At 38.5% G+C, this 27,695-nt stretch overlaps 1 long non-coding RNA gene across 1 annotated transcript in view; it reads left to right on the top strand.

Annotated features, from left to right (window-relative positions):
• The first annotated feature begins 16,582 nt into the window (after positions 1 to 16,582).
• The window catches only part of LOC144302459 (uncharacterized), a 64,170-nt gene continuing 53,057 nt past the window's right edge, over positions 16,583 to 27,695 (top strand). Inside the window, exon 1 of the long non-coding RNA XR_013369358.1 lies at positions 16,583 to 16,685. This is a non-coding gene — a long non-coding RNA (uncharacterized LOC144302459). The remainder of the gene's footprint in view (positions 16,686 to 27,695) is intronic.

Here is a 27,695-nt window from a genome sequence, read left to right as displayed (position 1 = left end):
GTCATTAATCTCAGACCAATTTTTCTCTTTTCTCAAAGAGCCTGGTAATTTATTTTTGAGAAGAATCTGAACTGCTGATTCATCTTTCTCCATTATTTTAAAGCCATCCAAGCTTTCAGTAAGTCTTGTGTCAGTTGTGATCATTTACTTTTTCCTGAGAATTTGTCATTTTTCTTCTAACTCTGGGAAACCAACAAGGGGTAGTGGAAGGGGAGGTGGGTGGGTGGATGGGGTGACTGGATGATAGGCACTGAGGGGGGCACTTGACAGGATGAGCACTGGGTGTTACACTGTATGTTGGCAAATCAAACTCCAATAAAAAATTAAAAAAAATAATTTGTCATTTTTGACTTTTTTTTAATTTGTAAAATTTTTTTTTAGTGAGGCACAATTTATGTGTAGTAAATGCACAGACTGTTGGAAGAGCACCCATAGAGACATAGAATATGTTTATAACTGCAGAAGGTTTTTCAATGCCTCTTTCCAGGGAATCTTGCCCTCTACTTCCAAGAAACATTTTCTGTTCTGATTTCTACCATGGTTTGTCTTGTTTGTTCTTGAATTTTGCATAAGTGGAATTACATAGTATGTAGTACTCTTTTGAGTGCAAATTCTTTCAAACATTTTTTTGAGTTCGTTCATGTTGCTGCATTATATTTTGTTACTGTTTATTGCTGAGTCATGTTCCCTTGTATAAATATTCCATTGTCTGTCCATTTTCCTAGTAATGTACATTTCTCTTGTTTCCATTTTGAGTGTTACAAATGAAGCTGCTCTGAACAGTCATGAGCAAGTCTCTTTATGGACATATGCTTTCACTTTTCTTGGGTAAATATCTGAAAGTAGAATTGCTGGCTTATAGAATAGGGGAATAAACTAGCTAAGAAACTGCCATACATTTTCCAATAGATTTAGTGTTTTACCTTTACCAGCAGTATAAAAGAGTTCTGGTATATCTGCTTTTTTCTTTTCTTTCCTCAAGTTTTTATTTAAAGTCATCTAGTTTACATACAGTGCAATATTAGTTTGAGGTGTAGAATTTAGTAATTCATCACTTTCATACAATACCTGGTGCTCATCACAAGTGCCCTCCTTAATACCTATCACCTATTTAACCTATTCCCCTGCCCACCTCCCCTCAAGTAATCCTCAGTTTGTTCTCTACAGTTAAGACTGTTTCTTGGTTTGCCTCTCTTTTATCCCTCCTTTGTTCATTTGTTTTGTTTCTTAAATTCCACTTGAATGAAATCATATAGCATTTGTCTTTCTCTGACTGACTTATTTGGTTAGTATAATACTCTCCATCCATGTGGAGGTACGTATATATATATATATGCACCTTACATCTTTATCCATCATCAATCTATGGACATTTGTGTTCTTTCCATAATTTGGCTGTTGTTGATAATGCTGCTATAAACATCAGGGTGTATGTATTCCTTCAAATTAGTATTTTTGTTACCTTTGGGTAAATATCTAGTAGTGCAATTGCTGGATTGTAGAGTAGTTCTGTATCTCCTTTTTTGCCAATTTTTGGTATTGTCCAGGTTTTTCAATTTAGCCATTCAAGTGGTTGGGTAGTAATATGCTGTTGTGATTTTAACATGTATGTCTCTAGGATTAAAGATTTGGAGCATCTTTTCATGTGCATATTTGTCATTCTTACATCTTATTTTATGAAGTCTCTCAAAGTTTTGGCCCATTTTTTAATATAGTAGTTTCTCTTTCTATTGATTGTTAGTTCTTTATATTTTCTGAATATAAATTCTTTTTCAGAAATATATATGGCAAATATACTCTCCCTATTTTGTCTTTTTATTTCCTTAACTGTGTCTTTTGATGTATAAAGTTTTGTAATCTTAGTGATGTATAATTTATTAAATTTTTAGAGTTAATGTTTTTTGATCCTCTCTAAGAAACCTTTGTGTCTACTCCAGGTTGTCAATCTATTTTCCTATGTGTTTTAACCAGATTTATGATTTTGGCTTTTACATTTAGGTTTATGGCTCATTGAATTAATTTTTTAATGTTGAATTGTCTCATTTATTGACATAAAATTGTTCTTAGCATTCCTTTACCACTCTTTTAATGTCTTTAGGGCCCGAATTTTGTCTTTTTTTATTTACTCTTTTTCTTGATTAGTAGTTCTTACAATTTACCAATTTTATTGCTCTTGCCAGAGACTCAACTTTTACTTTTGTTGATATTAGTTATTGTTTGTTTCTACTTCGTTTATTTCTATTCCTATGGTTACTATTTCCTTTTCTCTTTTTACTTTGGCTTTAATTTTCTTTTTCTAATTTCTTAAAGTGAAAATTAAAATCACAGATTTTGTTTTCTAATATATGCTACCAATTTCCCTCTAAGCACTGCTTTAGCTATATCCCATAAATTTTGTCATGTTTGTGTTTTCATTATCCTTCATTTGAAAGCATTTTTTAAATTTCTGTTTCTATTTTTCTCATGGTTACTTAGAAGCTTACTTCTCAGATATTTGGGAGGTTAACTCAGTCTTCACATTTTTTATCATAAAAAAACACCTACTAATGATTTTCATGTATCTTTATCTCTGTTTTTATCTTTTTACTTCAAATTTAATTTTTAACCTCTAATCATTGCTGTATCTCCAATTATATTTTTTATTCTTACATTATTTATTTGTTCCTTCTCTCTGTCTTGTTCAGCTTTGCCAATGATTTAATTTTATTACTTTTTTCAAAGAACTGATTTTCAGCTCTGTTGATATTTCCTTTTCCCTTTTAAGTAGACTTCATTTTTCAAAATTTAATTTCAATTAACTAACATATAAAATATCTTTAGTTTCAGATGTAGGGATCAGTAATTCATCAGTTGCATATAACACCCAGTGCTCATCACATCACAAGCCCTCCTTAATGCCTGTCACCCAATTGCCTCATCCCCACACCCAACTCCCCTTCAGGGACCCTCAGTTTGTTTTCCATAATTAAGAATCTCTCATGGTTTGTCTCCTTCTTTGACTTCTTCCCATTTAGTTTTCCCTCCCTTCCCCTACGATCCTCTGCACTGTTTTTTATATTCTACACATGAGTGAAACCAGATGATAATTGTCTCTCCCTGATTGACTTGTTTTGCTCTGCAAAATACCTTCCAGCTCCATCCACATTGATGTAAATGGTGAGTATTCATCCTTTCTGATGGATGAGTAATATTCCATTGTGTATATATATATATATATATATATATATATATATATATACACATATATACCACATCTTCATCTTTTCATCTGTCGATGGACATCTTGGTTCTTTCTAGAGTTTGGCTATTGATATAGCTGCTATGAACACTGGGGTGAAGGCACCCTTTTTTGTTTGTTTGTTCTAGATTTATTTATTTATTTATTTGAGAGAGAGCAAGAGTAAGAGAACAGAAGGCAGATGCTTAACCAACTGAGCCACCCAGGAGCTTCACAGGTACCCCTTTGGATCAATACATTTGTTTCTATGGGGTAAATTCCCAGTAGTGCAAGTGCTTGGTCATAGGGTAGCAGTGTTTTTAATTTCTTGGAGAACCTCCATACTGCTTTCCGAAGTGGCTGTACCAGCTTTCATTTCCACCAACAGTGTATGAATGTTCCCCTTTCTCTGCATCCTTGCCAAAATACGTTGTTTCCTGACTTATTAATTTTAACCGTTCTGACTGATGCTATCTCATTGTGGTCTTGATTTGTATTTCCCTGATGCCAAGTGATGTTGAGTATTTTTTCATGTGTCGGTTGACCATTTATCAATTATGTCTTTTGCAAATATTTGCTCCCAGTCTATGATGTTTGTCTTCTCATTATCTTGAGATCTTGTTTTTATTTTCATTTTATTTCTAAAAGATTTTATTTATTTATTTGACAGCAAGACAGCACAAGCAGGGGAAGTAGGAGAGGGAGCGGGAGAAGCAGGATCCCCAATCCCAGGACCGTGGAATCGTGACCTGAGCCAAAGGCCGATGTTTAACCAACTAAGCCACCCAGGAGCCCCAAGATTGTGTTTTATTATTGCAATGAGCTTGTTGTTATCTTTATTATTACCTCTCTTCGAATATCCCTGATTTATTTTGCTCCTTCAAATTTCATTTGATTTATTCTACGGTTATTCTAACATACTAAATTGGATATTCACCTTATCTACTTTCAACCTTTCTAATCAGAATTTAGATTATGAATTTCTTTTTAAAAGCCACAGCAGCTGCATCTTCTAAGTTTTGATTGATAGGGTGGATAAAAATGGACTAGAAATTTTTAAAAAATGAGTTTGAAACTAACGATACACTATATGTATTTAATTGAATTTAAATAAAATAAGGTTAAAGAATTTAAAAATAAAAAAAACAATAAAATTACTACCAATCAAAATTTATGAGATGTGACTAAACTGACACTTGGAAAATTTCAAATGTATCTTTTAGAGTTTTCTTTTGCTATTGATTTTTAAAAATTGCCTTGTGTTTAGAAACACAGTGTTTTTATATAATATGTGTATTTGTATATTTGTGTATTTTATATAATATGGATTTTAAAATATGTTGAGTATTGCTTATAGTCTAGATTGGAAAACAGGCAATTTTTAAAAATATTCCATGTCTGCCTAAAAGTATGCATTCTATTATTTCAGGTAGATTATCATCTCTTTTCTTGATAATTCAAAAATCTGTTGACTCTCATCAATGGAAGCTTCTTTTCTTTATGCACTTGTGTTTTTCACTTTACCTGATAAAATTCTTTAAGACCTTTACTTTGGCTCCATCAGAAAAGATTCACTTTTGTTTCTGCCAGGTGTCTGCAGTAATATCAACTCAGGAACCCTTTCACTGAATTTTTCAGATGGGAAATTTTATGTGGCTATACAGTAGTAAAAATTCCTGCCCCAAATGAGAGCTGCTTGAGGTGGGCAGGAATATCCAGAAGGTACTATTTTCTTTTTGTTGTCTGTTCCTCCTAGAGTCATGTATCTCAACATTTCTTTCTGTAGGGGATATATATATATATATATATATATATATATATATTAGTTTATTGACAGAAGAGTCAGCCACCTTTATGCTGTCTCATCTTTGTATAGAGGCCTTTAATATAAATTCTCATGTGGTAGAGGTCCTAGGTCCCTGTCCCTGTCCAAGTTTTAAAAACTCCCTTCCTCTCTATCTTAATAAAATTGAGTTATGAAATCTCACTTTGTGTGTACTCTTAGCTTAGGTTAAATGATGTCGCAATAATAAATTAACTCTAAATTCCTTACATATTATTTCTTACTTTATGCTACCTATTTTGAGTAAGTTGGTGCAGAGCTCTGCTCTATGGAATCACCTAGGGACCCAAGCTGATATAGTTTCCACCATCTTGGCTTACGACTTTGGCATTTGCTAAAGCAAAATAATGGAAGATAGAAGGCACATGGGGCATTTCACTGCTGAGGCAGTGACTCACATCACCTCTGCACACATTTCATAGACCCTCATTGGGCACACAAATCACTTATCCTTAAGTGGATTGAAAAGTGTAGTTTTCTGGGCACCAAGGGAGGAGGAAAATAAAATAGAATTTGATGATATATGCCATTGTCTCTGGGATAGCCACTACACATTACTGTTGTAAGCATTCCTAAGACTTTGAGTTGTCAGTTCCAATTTATGAACAATTAACCTACTTTACAAGTTCTTCAAAGATATTATACATTATTTAACAATTATATGATGAAAAATCAGACCTTTAAAAATATTTCAAAACCTCACATCCGTAGTGTGCATTGGCAAGACACTTCAAAGCTAACTAGACCCAATGTGATTTTAAGACCAACCAATTGTGGTCATTGGTGTCACAAAGGGAGACATAGAAAGTATATCTTGAGGCAATTCATTTATCAGTAGAGTCTGGCACTTTTCCTTGTAAGATTTAACAGTCTATTTGCTCAGGTAGGGTCTACGTGTTTTTTTTCTAAGATTTGTATAGAAAATTAATCATTTTTAGATAAAACCTTGCATGTTCATATTAACATATTTCATCTTTATTTGCTCTAAAGAATTAATTATTTTCAAAGAATTACAATCACCATCATCATCATGGTCATTAATTACTACCAATATCAGTGAATACATACTGAGTATGGGGCACTAGATTTCATATGAATTTACATAACTCAGAGGAGCATTTCTCATCATGAAATTTTTTAACCCAGAAGAATTAAATTATGGTTCTTTCAGATAATTCATAATTCTGCTTCTTCTTTTTCCTGATCTTTCTTCAGCCACAGTGATTCTTTATTCTTATACATTTTTATTTGACATTTTACGTCTTTTAGACTAACAAGGTTAAAGGAAATTTTAAAGCAGTTGGTTTCTAAAGGATATATCACAGTGCCTTCAAGGAACCTGAAAATAGGAGAAATAAAATTGCCTTTGGAAGTTAAACCTCAAAATCAGCACACAACGGCTCAAAGAAGAGATTTCCAGGCCAGTAAGACTTGACTAAGTGGATTGGATGGTATTGTCTACTAGCTTCATTCTTTCCTCATCTGTTTCCTCACCACACTGAGGAAACAGATGAGGAAACACCACTACCCCAGCTAAGCTATCTTTTCCACCATTCCACTGAATCCTTTCTTGCTAAAGTCACAAATATCCTCCATGTTGCCAAATCCAATACTCTTTAGATTTAGAGAATGAACACTCCTCCTCAGAAGACTTTTCAAATAACTGGTTCTCCCACCATCTTGAAACATTTTTTTTATTTTGGTTTCAGGAACATGTGCCACTGGTTTTTCTGTTTCATTGGTTGCTTTTCCTTCTCTCCTTTGCTAGATTCTCCTTATTTCTGCTTCCAAATGGGAGTTGCCTCAGGCTTCAGTCTTGAAGTCCTTTCTCTTTTCTATCTGTAACCACCATCCTGAGGAATTGAATTCAATCCGGTGGCTTTAACAACCACCTACATGCCGATGACTTCAGTTCTAATTTATTACCTATTGATTTTAGACTATCAACTATTTATCCAACTGCCTACTCAAAATCTGCCTTCTGACTTCCGATAGGTACACTAAACTCATCATATCCAAAAGCAAAATCTTGATTGCCTTCTCCTATCCAAATATGGATCTTCATTCATCTATTGATCAGATCTCAAGCTTTGAGTATATCCTTCTAAACACATTCCAAATCCTGCTGTTTCTTACCTTTTTTTGCCATTTTCTGCCCTGCTCCAAGTTACCATCATCTCTTACCTGACCCTGCAATATATACCTATCCTGCTTCCCCATTGGCACTGTGCCCCCCTTAGTCAATTCTCCATGTTCCAGCTGGAGTGCTCCTTTTAAAATACAAATCTGAGCACAATACTCTTCTGTTAAAAATCCTTTAATAGCTTTTATTACATTAGGAGAAGATCCAAAATTCCTTATCATGTCCTAAAACTTAGAGGACTCTTAGTGATCTGGTCCCTGACTGCCTTTCCCAGATCATCCTAACATTCTCTTCTTCACCCTTTGAACTCCAATAATATTGGTCTACTATCTGTTTCTCAAACATATCGAGAATGTTTCCACTGCAGGGCTTTCCCCCTGTCTGAACACTTGTCTCATGTCCACTTGGCTTGTTTTCTTACTTATTCAAGTTCCTGTTCAAATATCACTGACTCAAATAGTTCTTAACTGACCACTCAATTTAAAGCAGCATCTCTTAAACCTCTGTTTTTTTCCTGCTTAATTTTTCCTTCATAGCACTTACTACTAACTGTTTTTATATGATTGATCTATAGATTTACATGTTTTTTTATTGCCTTTATCTCTTTCTCCCATTTGGAACATAAGATTTATGAGGACAGAGATTTTATATGAAGCCCTTAGACTCACCATACCATTGGGGCACCTGGGTGGCTCAGTAGGTTAAGCATCCAACTCTTGGTTTCAGCTCAGGTCATGATATCAGGGTTGTGGAATCAAGACCAATGTTGGGATCCGACCTCAGCAAGGAGTCTGCTTGAGTGTTTTTCCTTCTACTCCTCCCCCTAAATCTGTTCTCTCTCTCTTTCTGTCTATAAAATAAATAAATCTTAAAAAAAAAGAATCATCATAGAGTTGTACTATGAGAACCTAAGCATTCAGTAAGTGTTTGTTAATGTTAGAATAGATTAATATTTTGACATTTTGATTTTCCCTCTAGTCCTTTAAAATGTAGTTAATTTGAGTTCACTCTTCAGGAATGGTTTTCTGTTTACTGTGCTGGGAAAATCAGGTTCCTGACCTTATAAGGGAGACTTGACACAGTTGTAAATTTATGAAGGTAGTGGATGGGAGCTTCTCAGAAAACCACCTTATTTTGGTAACCTACACTTTATTTTGTATATTTGTACATGTATTCATGAAAAACTTCATTAGCTTTTTTCTCATATAAAAAAAGAGGGTGCTGGAAGGTATGAATGAGTTCACTAGGCCCTGAGTCAGATAGGATTCCACTGATAGCATGGTGGTGGTGAAGATCAGAGTTCTAGAGTGAGACTGACAGGGTGAGTTCTCTACCACTCAGCAGCCATGATTTTTGGGACAAAATATTTATTCTCTGCATTTCTTGTTTTCCTCATTAGTAAAATAAAAGAAAGAGGAGTATTTACATCATAGGATTATTGTTAGTCCATACATAAAACTTAGAATAATATCTACTACATGGTAAGCACTCTAATATTTGCAATAATTATTATAATTATTCTCTCATTTCTGTCTGTTTTTCAAAGATCAAACCAACTATTGGAGTTACTATCACAGAAATGGAGTCAAGAAAAAAAGTGAAAAGCTCTTTTGAGTTCTGTTTTCATCATTGACTCTGAGTTACTCCTTTAATTTGGGAGAAATGTTAAGTGGAAGCGAGGCTTGCCATCTGTCTAGGTCCCAGCAGATGGGTGGAGGGTAACCGGAAGATTACAAAACACTGCAAATATCAAATGGCAGGAATGATGCTAAAAGTAATTCCTTCTAATTTTACAGCCATACTGTGAACAATGGCTCCACCAAAACTCAGTTGACGTTTAACTCTTGAATCCTGGAGTTAACGAGGGAGTCACCACCGCAGTGATGGTCTCACAGCTGTGCAGCCTAGGTTCCATACTGAAACCCAGACTAACACCAGGAAATAGAAGATGGCAGAGGGGCATAAAAAAAAAAAAAAAAAGTAAAAGCATTCAGTGCAAAATGTCTGTCTTCCCTCTGTTCAAGTCCTGCTTCATCATATACTAACTTTGTTGAAGAACTATTTAAAACAAAACGAGACACAAAACCATAAGAACAACATTTATTGCACGCTTACCACATACCTTGCACCTTCCAAAGTGTTTTACAGGTATCAATTCATTTAATGCTCACAGTTACTCCATGAAAGAGGTGTTTTTATCATCCCAATTTTACAGGAAAAATGGAGATAGTTCCAAGGGGTTCAGGAATATACCCACAGTCATAAGGTTGGAAGTGATGGAGCTGGGAATCCAGTGTGGGTAATGGGCTCCCGAGACCAGAATCTGAAGCACACCACTGCGTTGCATTATGTGCGAAACCGTGTGTGCGTACAAATGTTAGGCATGTTTTGGTGATCACTGCTGTACTTAGTATCCTAAAGAAACCCCCAATACATATGGAAACCTGTCCATTTCTCCTTTACAAGCTTTTTGGGGTTGAGGACAAGGTACCGGACCACACAGGGGAGACCCCAATAAGCCTTATCAAGCTCCCCATGTAACTGTGTCACTGAGTCAGATGGACTCGCATCAATTCCACTGGCTCACTCCTCCCACTGCCTTGCTTTAGACAGTTACCTGACTTCTGGAACAACACAGTGTGTTCTCCCCCCCACCCCCCCCAGCAAAGTTGTAGGAAGGCCCATTGTCTGTTTTCTTCAGCAGCAGGTGGAGCACTCCAGGAACTAAGAATGGAACAGCTTCTCCTCTCTGACTCTTTGCCCTGAGTGTGCATTTTAATAGGTACTTTTTGAAGTTAGGTTGCAACTGCCAAAGAGAAACACCATGACAGGAGGCCAGAGAATATCACCACAGGCAAATGCTTGCCTGAGAGATACCTCTGCTCTGTGCTTAGACTGCTCTCCTTTCAGACTGATCTGGAAGTGGGATGGGAGGGGTCCCTGGTGTCCTCTGTCCTCCTTCAGCTTGAAGAGGCATCTTCTTTGACTCAGTGTCTGTGGCGAGGCAGAGGGAACCAGAGTCCAGGGTAGACACATAATTGCTGGGAGAGACATAAATTAAGGATGTTTTGTCTAAGCTTCTTTCCAACCTTAAATTCATGACACAAACATTTTTTGGTGCTTTGAAAATGGAGTTAAAAAAAAAAAAAAGAAAAGAAAAAAAACCAAAATGGAGTTAAGACCACTCTCCTCCAGCTCACTTTGGCCCTTGGGTTCGTGTTGAGGGGGAGCCCACGATATGGAGGCAGGAGGATTCTGCTTTTACTCACGAGCTCTGATTGTTGGCACATTACTTTTCTTCTGGTTCGCAAAATGGGTGTATGACACATTCTGGATTGTGAAGATGCTACGTATGACACAGGATATATAAAGTCACTCAGTAGTGGTAGCTCTTATTATTAATTATAATGCTCAAGAGGTCTTAGGAACCCTGTATTCTATTCAATCCAGGCAGACATACCTTAAATTATGTTTGGACCCATATTTCCAAAAAGTTAATAGACTTCCTAGAAAATGGCTCTCCTTTTGATAGATAAGATTTATCAACTTTGCAGAGACATATAAGAAGTACCACAGCAGCAGAAACCCTTCCAAAATAGGGCAAACTCCTAACATCAAGTAGAATGTGCTTACATCCCATTAAGAACCCTGTACACCAATGTGTCTTGGGAGTCACTTCTCCGTGCGGGATTTTCTTCATCCGTAAAATGAGGGTGTCAGCTCATCTCTGAATTCCCTTCCAGCTCAAACCTCCTCTAGTTTACAGGTGAGAGGTGACATAATTCAGAAACTCTGAGTTTAGGAACTGTGTATTTTAATTATAAAATTGCTCACTAAGAAGCAAGTTACTTTCTATTATCTATTCTCAGAGGTAGGAAGTCTGTAAGTCTCCAGAACTGAGTGAGTATTATTATCTTTACCAATCTTTGTTGTACGACAGAAGTACACATTATCTGCTAATTTGAGGAATTAATTGGACTGCTAGACACCCATAGACAGAAAAAAAAAATCACTGAAGCTAGGAACAAGAGGCTGGCTTCAGAAACACAGTATATGACCATTCCCTATGGCTCATTCATTTCTGTTTTAAGACACAACCACTTAACATATACATTTATTCCTTGGGAAAAAAATTTCACACTGTTTGGGCATAATCTGTATATCAAGTGGCAATAAACATTTTCCACCCACACAGGTTGAACAGTGGTGACATCATCATTCATACTATGACAAGCCTTGCATTTAGAAAGCCAGAGAAATATTAGTAATCTACTCTAACAATTTGAATATGGTACTTTATAAATATAACTTTTAACACAATATAGTATAAGTAAAAAAATAGGAACGACAATAATAGTGCTCTCTGAGTTCTTTGAGGGCGGGACTTCTTATTCTTTATTTCCCCAGCACCTGCCACAGGCAAGAGGATATTTAAATATTGAAAAGAATATTTAATATTGGGGCCAGGGATATTTGAATTGAATTTATTTCTTGAATTAGTAGATCACATTCTCGAGTGTCTTATGCTGTACGTTATATCCCCATGTCTTATTTACTTTATAACAGGAAGATTATACCTCTTAATCTCCTCTACTTATTTATCCATTCCCTCCCTTTCCCCTCTGGCAATCATCAATTTGTTCCCTACAGTTATGAATCTATTTCTATTCTCCTTTGCTTGTTTGTTTTGCTTTATAGAATCCACATATCAGTGAAATCATACAGTATTTGTCTTTCTCTGATTGACTTACTTCAATTAGCATTATACCCTCAAGGCCATGTTGTCACAAATGACAAGATTTCATTCTTTCTGATGGCTTAGTAATATTCCATTGTATATATACACCGCATCTTCTTTATCCTTTCAACTATCAATGGATATTTGGGCTGCGTCCATGTCTTGGCTACTAACACTGTGATGAACATGGGGGTGCATATGTCTTTCCGAATTAGTGTTTTGTTTCTCTTTGGATAAAAACCTAGAAGTAGAATTGCTGGATCATGTGAGTTCTACTCTTAACTTTTTTGTGTGCTTCTTTTTTTTTTTTTAATTGGAGTTCAATTTGCCAACATATAGCATAACACCCAGTGCTCATCCTGCCAAGTGCCCCCCTCAGTGCCTGTCACCCAGTCACCCCCACCCCCGCCCACCTCCCCTTCCACCACCCCTAGTTCGTTTCCCAGAGTTAGGAGTCTCTCATGTTCTGTCTCCCTCTCTGATATTTCCCACTCCTTTTCTCTCCTTTTAATTTTTTAAGGAGCTCCCTTATTGTTTTCCAGAGTGGCTGCACTAATGTACCTTCCCGTCAACAGTGCATGAGATACGACATTCTCTGCTGTAAAATCAGGAACTACTGCTTGTCATTTCACCAAATCTAGACAAGCTACCATATCCCCCTTTGGCCTGATAAAATACGAAATTCAGAATTCTCACAGGAAATTAAAAATGCTGACTGCTCCTCCTGCCAAGGGCGAACTCCGCCGCGTGCCCCGCACCGGTGCGTCCCTGAGCACGCGCTCAGCCAGACCCACTGCGAGAAAGACGTCGGGGCAAGGTCCCCGCGCAGAGCTGAATGATTCGTGTACAAACGCCCTCTCTGATTCAGCACGAGGGGGGAAATCATCCTCTCGTTCCCAGAAGCCTGCAGAGCCAGCCTCACTTGGCAGGGACTGTGGGGGCTCCCAGCTTCCGGGCACGGCGCTTGGCTGCACGCTGAATGCCTGGTGATGACCACATCGGCGCGGAACCGCGCTGTGCAGCGGAGCTGACGACTCCTGGAGGTCCTGCGGGCAATTAGAGATTCATTACAATCCCATAGTTTGTATCATGGCTCGGGGTCGACACAGGGTCACTGCACATGGCAAACTTAGGGAGCTGTGTCTGGAAGGATGACGCCAGCTAGGAGAGGCTGGGAGAGCAAAGCGGACGTGGATGAGGAGCCAGGGGGGCTGGGGTGCAGATACACAGCCAGGGACTGGCGACAGCCCGGATGTGGGGCAGTGGGCCCCGCGGACTCTGGGGAAGGGAGCAAAACACAGGCAGCTGAACTGGCCTCCCCACCGCCATCCCTGCCATCTCCAATTAACCTTCTAAGCCAAGGGTTCCCAGAGACTGGCATGTCAAGGGCCAATCCAATTTCAAAAAATAATTGGGGCCTGACATAGGGTAGCCAACTTTTTATTTTGCAGAGTAAGGACATTGAAAACAAACAAAACAGTTGCCATCCACCATCACCATCACTTCACAAGAGAAAGGGGATTTTTACACTAAATAATGTAGGAAGGACATAATCTCAGGATAAATGACAGTCACGTAAATTTAATTAATTTAGCTCACCAAGTTGTGGTTATTTTTCTCATTACCATGAAGACTTAGGAAAACTCTCTTGCAGACTGGCTTTAGGTTTTCCCTCTAGATTTTCCACAAGGGCAAGACCCAGAGAATGGTTTTGTAAAGAATATTCAGGAGGAGAAAAATAACACTACAGACTTCATGAACTTTTTATGAAGAAAAACTATGAAGATTTCTTTATTAAAAACTTTATAAAGAAAAATGCCTTCCGTTCCTTCTCTATACATTTTTTCCATTCTCCAGCCAAAAAAAGGAGAAAAGAAGGGTAAAGAAAAGACAAACTTCTCTGTTAAATTATTTCATTAGGATGGAATTTGAAGTTCTGGTATAAAAATGTTTCAGTGGATTTAAATGGAATTTTTGACTCTGTATTCATTCCTTCCAAATGATATAACAATGATAATGTGTATCTGTAGAACTCTTTCATTTGTAAAGGACTTTCACATTTATAATATTATTTGATTCTCCAAATCCTATAAGTAGTAATTATTATATTACCCATTCTACAGATGAGGAAACTGAGGGTTAAAATTGCCCAAGGTAACACGTTTGATAAACCATGGAGGTAGGGTTTAAACTCTCGCCCTCTGGTTCCAAATTCTGTGCTTTCTCTACTCCATGCAAAAGAAGGCCATACCTTGACATTTTGCCATGCTCAGTCTATTGTATTCTCCAGAACAAGATTATTACACTTGGGGTAAATTTTATAAAGAACCAGAAATTCAACCAGAGTACACCCAAAATGAAAAGCTATGTTCTCGGTCCCAAGACACTCTAATTACAAAGAGTGAGTCATCTCAAACCTGCTATATTTAAAGCCACATTTCATTAATTTGAGTGGACTGCCTGCCGGATGGGACCACACAAAAAAAGAAAGGCAGAATGCATCTAGTTAACAACACAAACCCAAAAAGTGTCAGTGCCTCACTATAGCTGATTTCATGTTTGTACTTTAGGTTTGTTTCCTCCTTTAAAGACATGTTCGTGTCACTTTCTGCCCCATCAAATTGACTGATTTAACATGAGGCTAAATTTGTTCACATTCAGAGCTGGGAAATGACTCCTTGCTCTATTGCATCTTTGTTCTCCAAAGGTGGTAGGTAAGAGGCTGCTGGGCAAGGCGACTGTGGTTTGGGTGAAAGACAGGGGGGACATGTACCTTGTGTGTGACAGGTTGACTAAGGTAGTACGTGTAACATTGCATCCCACAGGGATGCAGGCCCTCGCTGAGCACGAGGGATGGCCTCCCTCTAGCCACGTTGGAATCTCCCAGTCGGCTCTGTCCACATATTCAGCTAACTGGAGTTGAAGTGCTGCTCCAATGCTGGGCCTACCCTCAGCTTTCTATTCCCTCCAGTCCTAATGCAAAGCAATATCCAGAACCAGAAGAAAAGGAGGAATTCATGTTTTAAGGAAAGAAAGGCTTTGAGCTTAGAAATTAAAATCAGAGAGTCTTGTGACCATGCAGGGCTTTGTGATTTGCTTCTACAAAACAGGTAAACCAGACTTCTAGTTAGGTGGGTACTAATGACTTTTTGAATTTTAAGATTCTTTGAAAATGAGGGGAATGGGGCAACTTACAGGTTTTACACCCTAACATGTGTGCCTCATTTGCCTGATTAATGGAGCCAAGATACTAGCTAATTAGCTTCTAACCCTAAGATTAAAATTTTTTTCATATAAATTCAAATAAGGCCTACATCTGAGTTAATGGAATTGCACCATGATAATTCCTTACCTTTGAGACTATACCATGGTTATGCACGAGATAATCACTGGTGACATTTGGATAAAGGTTATATAGAAAGTGTACTATTTTTGCAACCTCTTCAGAGTCTTAAACTATTTCAGAATCATAGTTACTTAAAAAAAACCCCAAACCCTTTAGTATATAGCTCTCTGTTGGAAAGCTAAGAAGTCTCCAAGAAGTAAATAACATTAGTGGAAAGGTAATATACCATGTATTCATATCCACAGAATGCTGAGGGTTTTTTTTTAAATCTAGATAGTTCAAAATAATTATCTAAAAAAATTCTTTGCTTGGTACTTCCATGTGTTTCATGAATAGTTGCTTATCCTTTTCATGTGGTTACAGACCAAAGGACCTCCATTTAGAACTGGTAAAGGGAATGTTTCTATTTTTAAAAATTCTATAAAAGAGTTTTAAGGAATTAGTAATAATTAGCACCCATCATGGAAGGCACTCGGCCTATGGGCGGTCATATATATTATCTCCTTTAATCCTCGCACTAACCCTACAAGGCAGGGTTATAGTGAAGAGACTGAGACACACAGAGGTTGAGTGACGTGTGTGAGGCCATCCAGCATCGAGGGCCAGACCCTCCAGAACAAGTTCTCAAAATGTATATACTGCCACCAAGGTTGGTTACCTACAGGACATTGGTGAGAACGGTGTATATTTTCTCATTCATTCAGTGATTTTCTGACATATATTCAATTTTTCTGTACATGTTTATTCTACTGTAAGTTTTATCTCTAAGTCATTCACTGATTGACTGAGTCATTCAACAAACACTTATGGAATGCCCAGAATGTCCAGCGGAAACAGAGCTGCAGAATAATGCACCTGTCCTCACAGAGTTAGACAAGTATTATATAAATATTTTAAAGTAGCAATAAGCCTATGGAAGAACAGTAAAGGGCTGAGGGATGGGAGAGTGCAGTGAGGGTAGGATGGGAGATGAGACTGCTCTTTTAGATATAGGGTAGGCGGAGTCTGGAAAAGGCCTCCCTGTGGGGACAGCAGAGGAGCAGAGACCTGATGCAGTGAGTGGCAATGCCATGGGGGAAGGGAGTAGCAAGTGCACAGGCTGTGAGGAGGGAGGAGTGTGGAGACACCCAGTGGGGCTGGAACTCTGTGAGCTGGGAGGGTGGAGCAGGCGTGGGGGAGAGGTAGCCTAGCAAATCACTACAGGATTTTGTAGCCTGTGGTAAAGAATTTGGATTTTATTCTAAGTGTGATAGGAAGCCACCGTAAAAAGACCTGGTCAAATTTACATTTGAAAAGAACCATTCTGGCTGCTGCCTGGGGAACTGTGTGTTAGGGAGCTGGGATAGAAGCAAGGGACCTTTGGGGACCAGTCAAGGGATCCTGGTAGCTTAGACGAAGGTAAGAGTTTCCTTCCATCCTGGCTCTACAGTCTATGGCTTTCTGACAATAAACTGTAATATTGAATGTCTTTTGGCTTAACAATGTAGGGATCCCAACCTGCCAAAGCTGTGGGCACAGAACAAATAACACATTTTGTATTCCAAGTGTCTCTGGGAAAGGAAGAAAAACATGACAGGCAACAGGGAACAAAGGGTGTGTGTGTTTTGCCATTGTCTCTAAAAGTAGATAATGTGCATTTAGTGCCCTCCCCCTTTCAACTCATCTTAGTGCTTATTTCTGCCCCACTAATTTTTACATAATCACATGTGGCTTTTCTGTGCAACTTCCCTTAAGGAGATGGATCTCTTCTTTCCAAGAATACTAGAAGCTCCTAAGGGCAGTTACTGTGTTGACAGATCTCTTGTATTCAGTGATGAGCACCTTAGTGTAATATAGTAAGTGTGAAGAATGTATACTTTTAGAACAAATTCATCTTTCTGTAATTGCATGCAACTGAAGAGTGATATTGATTTATTAAAGCTGAGGGTCAGAAAATACCTCGGCTTTATTGGATGTCCCCTACCTCTACTGCATCCTTTCCAAAGGATATTCCATTGCACAGGATGTTAAGAGGTGGGCATGGATGTGAAGAGGTGGTCCGGGTTTGTGGTCAGGTAGTTTGGAATGTTAATGAGAGAAGTGAAATTATATCAGTTTCTTCACTGTAGGACTTCACAGGTTTTACTATGCTAATATCTGTTGTGAATATCCGAGGAGTGCCCTAATTTGTAGTCTTTCCCTAACTTATTTAACTGTGTGTGAAATTGTTTTTACAGAGAGCATCTCGTGAGGCTAGAGTAATGAAAACATACACTTTGCAAAAGATTTCAGTGGAAATCATGGTAGATAATAAAGTGGGTAGGCTTTTCTTCTGACTCTGTTATGAAGACCAAAGCCTGTAGCAAAGAACAATTAGCAAAGATTTCCATTGTCTTTTTGAAACTGACCATCAGGAAGACAGTATTTAAACATACTTTCTACCCTAATCTTAGCAAAATGTTGACTCAGTTTATCACCTTGGTGTAAAGTACAGAATTCACTCAATTTACTGTTTTATATCTGAATCTACTGTTAAATAGTCAATTAATTTCTTAGAGCCTAAAAGTATAATTCATTTGCCAATCATTTTATTCAACTATAAAATTTAGCCAAAACCAGTACCAAAGTTTGTTACTGAACATGATTTCTGCAGACCCAGCAGAAATCTTCTATCCCAGCTCCCTAACACTGCAGTGCTGTTGCAATCTACAGTACTTTATTTTCACTGTCTCACCTGGAAATACTGACTCTAACCCAGTTCTGCATGCCTTCCATAATGATGAAACCAAGAAGCAGCCATAAGCAGACTACAACAGCAAGAAGTGGCTGCAGTGGTCTGGGCAGGCTCTCTTGAAATTAATCCATGAGTATCATTCTGGGCATAGTCAGGCGCCAAGGCCTACAGCAGTTATGAGAATGATCTGGTTAAGGAGTCAAAAGCAACACAAGCATAACATTTAGAGACTGGTAAGATATGATAAACAGAGTGGTACTGACCACATATTGTAACTGAAAGATCCTATTGCATTTCACTGAGAGGTATGGTGCTCACCTCTCTTCCATCAGCATCTGTCAAAACCTGATTGAGAATGGCAACTGAAAAATGGGTGTACCAAAACCACTACATTCTGAAAGACTCAAGAGACCCTATGGAAGCTGGCATTGCTTCCCAAGAAGCCACGAGGCAGACATTTTATATCACAGGGCATCTTCTAGCACAGATACCAGATCTTACTCCCAAAGCAGCCCTTCTACTCAGAGATGAGATCTTTTTTTTTTTTTAAAGCATATTTCTTTTTATTTTATTTTATTTTTTATATTTATTTATGATAGTCACAGAGAGAGAGAGAGAGGCAGAGACACAGGCAGAGGGAGAAGCAGGCTCCATGCACCGGGAGCCCGACATGGGATTCGATCCCGGGTCTCCAGGATCACGCCCTGGGCCAAAGGCAGGCGCCAAACCGCTGCGCCACCCAGGGATCCCCAGAGATGAGATCTTAAGAATTGTGGCTCATTGTTTATTCAGTTAATTTTTGTGTGTATTATTTGGGAGAATATTAACTGAACTAGATTGCTATGTAACTTTACAGAAGTAGTTTATAATCTATTAATAATGTATTTTAAGTTTTTTTTCCTTCTTTTTTTATTGATTTCTTTGAGAGAGGGAGAGAGAGAGAAGGAGCACTAGCCGGGAGGAGAAGCAGAGGGAGAGGGACAGGGAGAAGTAGAGTCCTTGTGCAGCAGGGAGCCCGATGCAGGGCTCAATCCCAGGGCCCTGGGATCATGACCTGAGCCAAAAGCAAACGCTTAACCGACTGAGCCCCCCCAGGCTCCCTAAGATTTTTTTTCCTTTCAGTTTAAGCACTTTTATACCTCTCAGGCAATGGAATTTATGTGTGGCACAGGTGCTTTCTGAAGAAGGAACAAACAGTTGATATTTGCTCCATTTTAAAAAGAGAGATGCTAAAGGACAGAGACTGTAAAGCTCTTCTGAGATCTATCCTAGGCTTTGTGAGCTTTATAGTCCACTTCACTGTGTTGAATTATCGTACACTTGTTATGTCACCATTTGGCAAGATACAGTGTGTCAACGGTACTACCTCCTTTGAGGTGCCTTTCTGAGTTACCACTGCCTGGGGTGAAGTCCAACAGTCTCAGTGTGGCTGATAAGGCCTCTGCCTCCCACGTCTCCCATGAACTGTCACTTTGACCTGGAAAATCTCTAGCTCCTCATTCCCCTAACTCTCTCCTTGTGACTCCTTCCCTTTCCTCAAGGCCTTCTCTGACACCATTTGCATCCTTTAATTCAATCTCCCATTCCTCACCTACCAAGTATGTGTGTGCACACATGGATAAGTACTTCTTGGCAGTCAGTACTTCTTAGTAATACATTGTTTAACGTGTATCTTCCCACCAGTCCCTAAGTTTCTTAAAGCAGATGCCACAACCCCCTTACTATTGTTGCATCCCTGTAACCTATCACAGTGCAGGAAAATATTTGCTCAATTTAGGAATAAATGAATGAATACTGAGTATCTCTATGATATTTGTGGTGTTCATAAGTTGGGACTTTTCTGATAGCTCTACTACAGCATTTTTCTCTACTGTTGTTAAAAGCTAATACTACTAAAATTTTTTCAAAAAGTTAAACAAAGTTTATAAGAGTCAGTTAGGCTTCCCACAGAGTCCAAGGTCTTAGGCCTGAAAAGAAAGCAGTCTGTAGAAGAATTCTTATAAAAGCCTAAAGTCCTCTGATTAGTAGCAAACATTCTCTGCAAGCTCCTTGAGAAGAGTTGTGTACATTTTAGGTCTTACGGAAGTAGAAATATAAATCGCACATCCTGGACATCTGACGATTTAACATTTGCCATTTCAGTTTGAAAGCCTAAGGTATGTAGCATTTTGCACTTTTTCTGAGGCACAAAATTTAATCAAGTGATGTGTGCATCTGGGTTGTGAAAGTGAACGATTATTGTGTTTTTTAATTCATTATTTAATATAGTAACTCTTAAGAATTAAAAATAAACTTTGCTTTTTTATGTAACAACACCCAATGAATGAGAAATAAACTTAGTGACGATTGAGAAGGGAATAAATTTGTGGTGTGAAGATGTGAACAGAAAAGAATCCACGGGACATCCAGGATCATGTAAAAACATTTCCATTTTCTCTAGTTTTGGGGTTATTAGGGACTGAGGGTATCCCTCATAAATGCCAAGGGTTTCACATACACATTTGGTATTTCAGCACAGTGTAACTGTCATCCCAGAATAGAATTGTTGTCACTGATTATATTATAATACATCAGAACATTTTCCTGTGCTTGAAAAATGTGCTAAAATATATATTAAAATACACTTAAAATACATTGACAACAAACTATTATTCTGTGAAAAACCAGAAAACTTTTTGTACGCTCTGGTAAAATATTGGCCAACTTGACCATCTTAATTTTGTCTTGGCTGGGAGTGAACTAGAATGATTGTTGTGGTGTATCATTGTCCAGTTCTTCTTGGATGGTTAGGTTTTTTTTCCCTCCCTCTCCCCTCTGCCCTCCCCCTCTCCTTGCAAAGCTAGTACTGCTGAATGTTGCTGTGTCATGGGAAAGGACACAGTCTTGCTTTTGGTGATTTAAACGTGGGGCAAGTTTCATTGACATGTCACACAGAACCTCCCACGCTAAGGGCCAATACTTGATTTAATGCTTTCCCGTTGCTGTCTTTAAATTCTTAGTGACTTTATCTTTGAACTTGTATTTTCTAAGTTGGGTCCAAGGGAGCATTGGAGCATAAAATTGAGCAAAGGAAGTACACACAACATGCCTGCCACCATTTCTTGCCTTTTCATTCATGTGTAATAGTCATGACACCATATAAGCACAGAATTCTGGTGACCTATGATGTCACCCTAGGACTTCAGGGAGTCTGAGATTGAATACAGAACTTTCTTCTAATGCAGAATCAAAGCAATGGCATTCTAAGAACCATGAAAGACCAAGGAACCCATCAAATCCTCCTTACTTATGTTACTTCCTTGTATTAACCACCCACGTGTGCTGAAAATAATGACCCAGAAGGAGAGGGGAAGATAGAACAGCCCCTGGTTCAGTCTTTCTTTACTCAAGAGTAAAGCAAAGGTGGAAAGTATTGGTGGAATATGAATGTAAAAGAAATGAAATAAAAACTGTTGAGTTTGTTTTGTGCAACTTTTCCACTCTCCGGTAAGAACAGAAGACACAGGCATGTATGAGCTATGAAAAATGAATTGTGTGATTTCAATGATTCTGCATTTGAGTTAAAAGCTCTTTATAAAACTGGTATTGCACAATATAAGATGAATGGCAAAATTCATGCTAATAATTCGACTTTTTAATTTTGTTTTCTACTTAGCCATTAAATAGGAGTTAAGAACACCATGACAAGTGGGGGAGACAGCAGACAAAAATTTAAAAAATTGTTTTAATGACTTTAATGGCACATTTTTCTTGCTTTTTTAAACAAGAGGCCCTACGTTTTTATTCTGTGCTGAGTCCTGCAAATGTGCAGCCAGCTCTGGTCACTGGATCTCTGCTGACAGGCACTAGGACTACTGGAGCCTCTGACCCCCTCTCCCTTCCCCAGGCCCTCATCCCTAGACAGAAACCATTGGAAAGGAGCTGAGAGTTGCTCACATTTGTCCAGCTGATGTGGGTGGGGGAAGAAGAGGAGTTCAGGTGAATCCAGGGCAGTAGTTAAAAAATTTCCAAACAGTCTGCTATTTAGCAAGTAATGCTACTAGTCATTACACTGATTCTCTGCATGAAATTGCTGACACCTTGGAAACTGCCTAATGATACAGAAAATTCTATTTTTTCTGTGTGGAATGCCACTGGGCAAGTGGGTATTACTTATAGATGTATAAATATTGTGCATATTAGCATGAAGAGTCACTTACAAGTCAATAAGCTTTCTGAACTGTGGAAGAACAAAAGAGAAAAAAAACACAGAGAAACGAATAATTTCATAGGATTTTGTTTGATTATTTCTTAACCTTGGTAAGACGAACCATTTCTATAAGAGGGTGACTTTAATTTTATTTTGAAGGTAATACAAAGGCAACGTTAAATTAGTTTCGCATTTTACCATTTAGCCTTGAAAGAAAAAATATATATTTGCTCTCATTTTAGAATCCTGGGTGGAACAACAGAAGATTTTGAAACATGGCAAAGCGAGTGTTCATTGTTGCCTCCTTAATCCTTCTTTCGCACTTTGTTCTTTGGATCTGCTCCATTCTGATTTGCCTTTAATTCTTTTTTTCATGCAGCTAACCTAGGAGCATGTTTGCAAAGCCATTAATAAGGAGAAGTGTACCACGCACAATTATTGCTCGTTAGCATTAGAGGTCAAGGCATGGCCTTTCACAGCTATAGGCTGATCCCATGGGACAAGTCTTATGTTTCAGATTCCAACTCCAGATGTTAGAAGATTTTCAGTTTTACTTGTTTATTATTCTCATTACCTGTATACACCACCACATTAGTGTGGCTTATGGAAATGCGTATTTGGGGATCTTGTGGTCTCAGAAAATTGGCTCGAATCTATTCTTGTAGCTTGTGGGGGTAAAAAATTGGCCTCTTGGGGCCTCCACTTCTCACTCACAAATTGAGGGGAAGTCCTAACCTATGGAGTTGTCATAAAGATGGGATGAGGTAACATGTACAGTCAGGTATCTGGCACACGAAGTGCTCCCTGACTCTTTTTTCTTCCACTTTTCCTTTCTATATAAAACTTCACATACACCTAAAAGTCAGTTTCTTTTATATTGTTTAAAGAAGATAAAAGTTTTTGCTATATGTAAAAATTTTTAAGTGTGTATAGGTATGTCCACTATGAAAAGTATAATTCCCTCTTCCACTCTGCTTCCAAACCCCCAGGCCTATTGTCTAAGTAACCGCAGAGCATCTTGCTGCAGATTCTCCTGTGAGAGCCTTGTTTGAGGGTCTATGTAGCTAGATCACACCCCAGTAGTTATAATCACAGATGAGATCGTGCCATACATGCCGACATGTAAGTCATTCTCTGCCTCCCTTCACAGTAGCCTGAGGTTCACAATCCCTAATTTTTTTTAACTGGAATTCCATCTTGTTGATGCCCCACGATTTGTGTTTAATTGACTCTTGATTTGTTTCCAGTTTTTTTGTGATCCCAAGCACTGCATCAGTGAGCATCATTACGGGCATATCTTTACCTATCTGTGTAAGTGCTCAGGTAAGGTACATTCCCAGAAGCATAGTTGATGGGTTGAAAGGCATATTTATTTTTACTTGGGATCTTTTCTACATGTCTCTCTCCAACTCCAGCCCCATCACCGATCTCCTTATCCCTTCTGTCAAAAAAATCTAAATTATTTATAATATTAATCTGATACAATAATAATAATATCTTCCTCTCTCTCCCTTCTTAGCATTGTTGTGAAGAACAAAAAATATCAATTAAAAGCCCAAGTTAACTCTAAAATACTTATATAGAACTTGGAATAATTTAAATTGTAATAAGTCAGGATATGCAGTAGTACATTTTGCCACTTATAATCAAATGAACAGACTTGACCCTTTTAGGAGTTTGAAGAGACTAAAGCATCAGGAGAGGATTTTTGGGAAAGACTCAGGGGTTGTGAAATCATTCCACATGTGGTAGACATCTACTCTACGAGTACTAATCTTAAACTACAAACCCTATCTAGGGTCCTTTTCATTGAAACTACGATGACTTTTTTTTATTTATCTTAATTTTATTTTATTTCTTATCATCTCCATTTTATTTTTTGTTTGTTTTTTTTTTTTACATTTTGAAATTGAAATTCAATTTGCCAACATATAGTATAACACTCACTGCTCATCCCATCAAGTGCCCTCCTCAGTGCCAGTCACCCAGTTATCCCATCTCCCCCACCCACCTTCCCTTTCAACCCTTTGTTCATTTGCCAGAATTAGGAGTCTCTCATGGTTTGTCTTTCTCTCTTATTTTTCCCACTCAGTTCCACTCCTTTCCCTTGCAGTCCTTTTCACTATTTCTTATATTCCACGTATAAGTGAAACCATATGATGATTGTCCTCCTCCGACTGGGTTATTTCACTCAGCATAATACCCTCCAATTCCATCCATGTCGAAGCAAATGTTGGGTATTCGTCCTTTCTGATGGCTGAGTAACATTCCATTGTATACATAGACCACATCTTCTTTATCTACTCATTTGCCGAAGGACATCAAGGCTCCTTCCACAGCTTGGCTATTGTGGACATTGCTGTGAACATTGGGGTGTAGGTGTTCCGGCATTTCACTGCATCTGTACCTTTGGGGTAAATACCCAGCAGCAGTACAATTGCTGGGTCATAGGGGTAGCTCTATTTTAAATATAAGGACCAAACATAAAGTAACATGAACGAGATGTTTCCCCAGTGGGGCCTCCCACAGCATTATGCAACTTGGTTACAAAGGGACATACTCATGCTTTTCTCAAACTTGGTGAACTTCCCTAAGTGGTTTTAGAAGCTCAAATTACATACAGCTTCCTAGTTGTCTTTGAAAACCACCCTTCCTATGAGTGTTGAATTATTGCTGATTGAGTCTTATCCTTGGGTTTTACTGTGTCCTTGCTGACAAGTCCTGGATCCAAGGAAAATATAGAGAAATGCTCTGAAAGCAAACCTGTTCCTACCCATTAGAAAACACTATTATTCAGTGGCTGCCATAGATTCAGGGAAACAATGTGATCCTTTCATCTCTCTATTTCTCTAACAGTCCTCATTGTATCTCCCTTGTCTGTGAATGGGTTCCACCATGCAGGAAGTGACATGGCACAGTGAGCTTAAGAATATTCCTTATTTTTGTTCAGTTGGGTAATACCATGTGTCTAACTCCAAAGCAGCAGGAAAGTGATAGTAACTCATATCACAGTGAAGATGGTTTATTAATCTGATCAGCTCATCTGAACAAACTTTTGTGATTGAAGCAATGTCATACATTTAAATAGTGTGACTTCATGTCAAATTTTTCTATAAGGACCTTTTTGGGGGTAATTATAAAATAAATGGGTAGAGACTCTCACCCCTATTTCCCCAGAATATTTTGGTCTCCTTTGCAAATAAAAACATTTCTAAGGTCACATAGTTAGGTCAAGCTGAAATCTGTCAGACTCCAAAATTTAAGTTTCCTATCAAACTAGGTCATCCATCGGATAAAAGGGGTGCCTGCCTTCTGTGTAAAGTTCTAATTTTTTAAATACTTAAATGCTGCCCCCCAAACAAGCATTTTCTTCACAAATTGGCCATCACATGGAAAGTCTTTTTTTTTTAACTTCTCAGTAATCTCCATAAATTATATTAAATCAGAGCCTGTTTATTAATTATCATATCAGAAAAAAATGCCTATGAAGATTTTTTAGCAAACTTGAAGAATGTGTTTGGAATTATCTGACTTGATTCACAGGGTAATGGTGTATATGAAATTTACTTTGGGGGGCTTCTAAAAGATATAGGCAGCGATTATGTGGATTAACTGAAACTGGGGCACCCAGGAAAAGCCTATGTGACTGCCAGCTGGCAGAGACTGAGGACAGAGGAAACACAGAGGACAAAGAAAACAGAGCAGGTGTCCTATAGTAGCCCCAATCCAGAAGTCACAAAGGGGCACTCCCCCATGCAAGTGTGGCTTGTAGCTGAACTGCTTCTCACATGGGCAGCTCTGTGTGTTGTGGTCTGGGTGAATTGCAGCTGGGATTTATTTACCTACGGATAGTTAGTGATTCTGTAATATCTCAAATTATTTTATCAACAACACTCTAGGTTCTCTTTAGTTGCAAAACCTGGCTTCTCTTATCTGAGGGTTTACTGGCCATTCCCTTAAACTTCTCTGATTCTTCTAATTATTAAGAGAATGGATAGAAATAAGCTAAACAGTGGTAGGCCTCATGCATGGCCATGTGTTAGGAGGTATTTATGGTTAGTAGTAGGGTGACTGTGTCCCACTTCAGGAAAGTCCCCCCACTTAAATCTGTTGTCTGTGCCTAATTATTAATGGTACCTTCTTTCTCCTTCAGAGGTTTGCTCAATAAATTATATGGTCACCCTAACCGTAGCTGATATGACTTTGCAGAACTTGAACCGTGGCCTAAGAGGTCATCGAGCCCTAGAAATCAGGCCTCCAAGTGTCCTGAACTTCAATGACACCCTGGCTCCTGACTGCAGCTTCTACATGAGCTGCTCTTCACTATATGTTATGACAGAGGCCCCTCCGCACAGCAGAGCAAGCCAGCTAGACAAAAATTTGTGATTCCTGAGGCTGAATTTCTCCATCTTGAAGGCTCACACTTCCTTGACCATGGCTGGTTCCTGGAAAGTCTTGCGTTTTGCACTATGGCCAACATGGTGGGTGGGGCTCATCTGAGAAATATGGTATCATCTTCATCCAGCTGCTCTCTCAGGCCTGGTATTGCTGCTCATGATAAAACCTTTTTGTCATCCAAGCCTTCTTACATCAGGGCCAACTCTGCAGGTCCACTTCTCTCCCTAGCCTCCCACGCTATGACTTACCTGTCATCCAATGAGATGGTTAGTCCACTGAGGACAGACACCACTTGTGAGAATCCTATGTACTCCCAGCATCCTGCGCCTTGGGGATGCTCAATAATTATTTATTGCTAATGTCAGTTTTTATTCCCCAGTTTTTAGTGCTGTATAAAATACCTACAAAACGGCATTCTTTATTTTGCCAAAAACGTACATATTTTGTACATTTTTCTTTATCATACTTTTGTATGAAATGAATCAATGCAAAGTTTTTTTTAAAGTGTGAAATACTCTGAAAGCTTCTAAAGAAGCTAATATGAGAGTGGGAAATATCAGAAAGGGAGACAGAACATGAGAGACTCCTAACTCTGGGAAACGAAATAGGAGTGGGGAAGGAGAGTTGGGTAGGGGGTGGGGGTGACTGGGTGACGGGCACTGAGGGGGGCACTTGATGGGATGAGCACTGGGTGTTATTGTATATGTTGGCAAATTGAACACCAATAAAAAATAAATTTACAAAAAAAAAGAAGCTAATATGAAAATATTTATATATAATTTGAAAATTGTGTTTATCTTGATTAGACTGAAGACAGGAATGGTGTCTTTAGGAAGGCCACGGGTACAATGTATATATGTCACTCAGAAAGGGAAGCAGGACTGAGAAAAGAGTCTTCTCCCCTCAACACTGAGTGGCTTTGTCTGCCATGTTGGCTAATTGCCACCTTGGAGTGCCCTCAGAGTCCTGAGGAGATGGGACCCAGGATAAATACTTGCTTGTTAGTTTCTTGAGGCCAAAGTCTGATGGTTTATTATTTGTCTCTGCTATAACTGAAATGTGGCAGGTGTTTAATAATCTTAAACAGGATGGTGGCAAGGAAGATCCA

Source organism: Canis aureus, chromosome 31 (assembly GCF_053574225.1).
Source record: "Canis aureus isolate CA01 chromosome 31, VMU_Caureus_v.1.0, whole genome shotgun sequence".
Classification (NCBI taxonomy): domain Eukaryota; kingdom Metazoa; phylum Chordata; class Mammalia; order Carnivora; family Canidae; genus Canis; species Canis aureus.
Note: the sequence above shows the minus strand (reverse complement) of the source record. Positions and strands in the feature narration are given on the sequence as shown.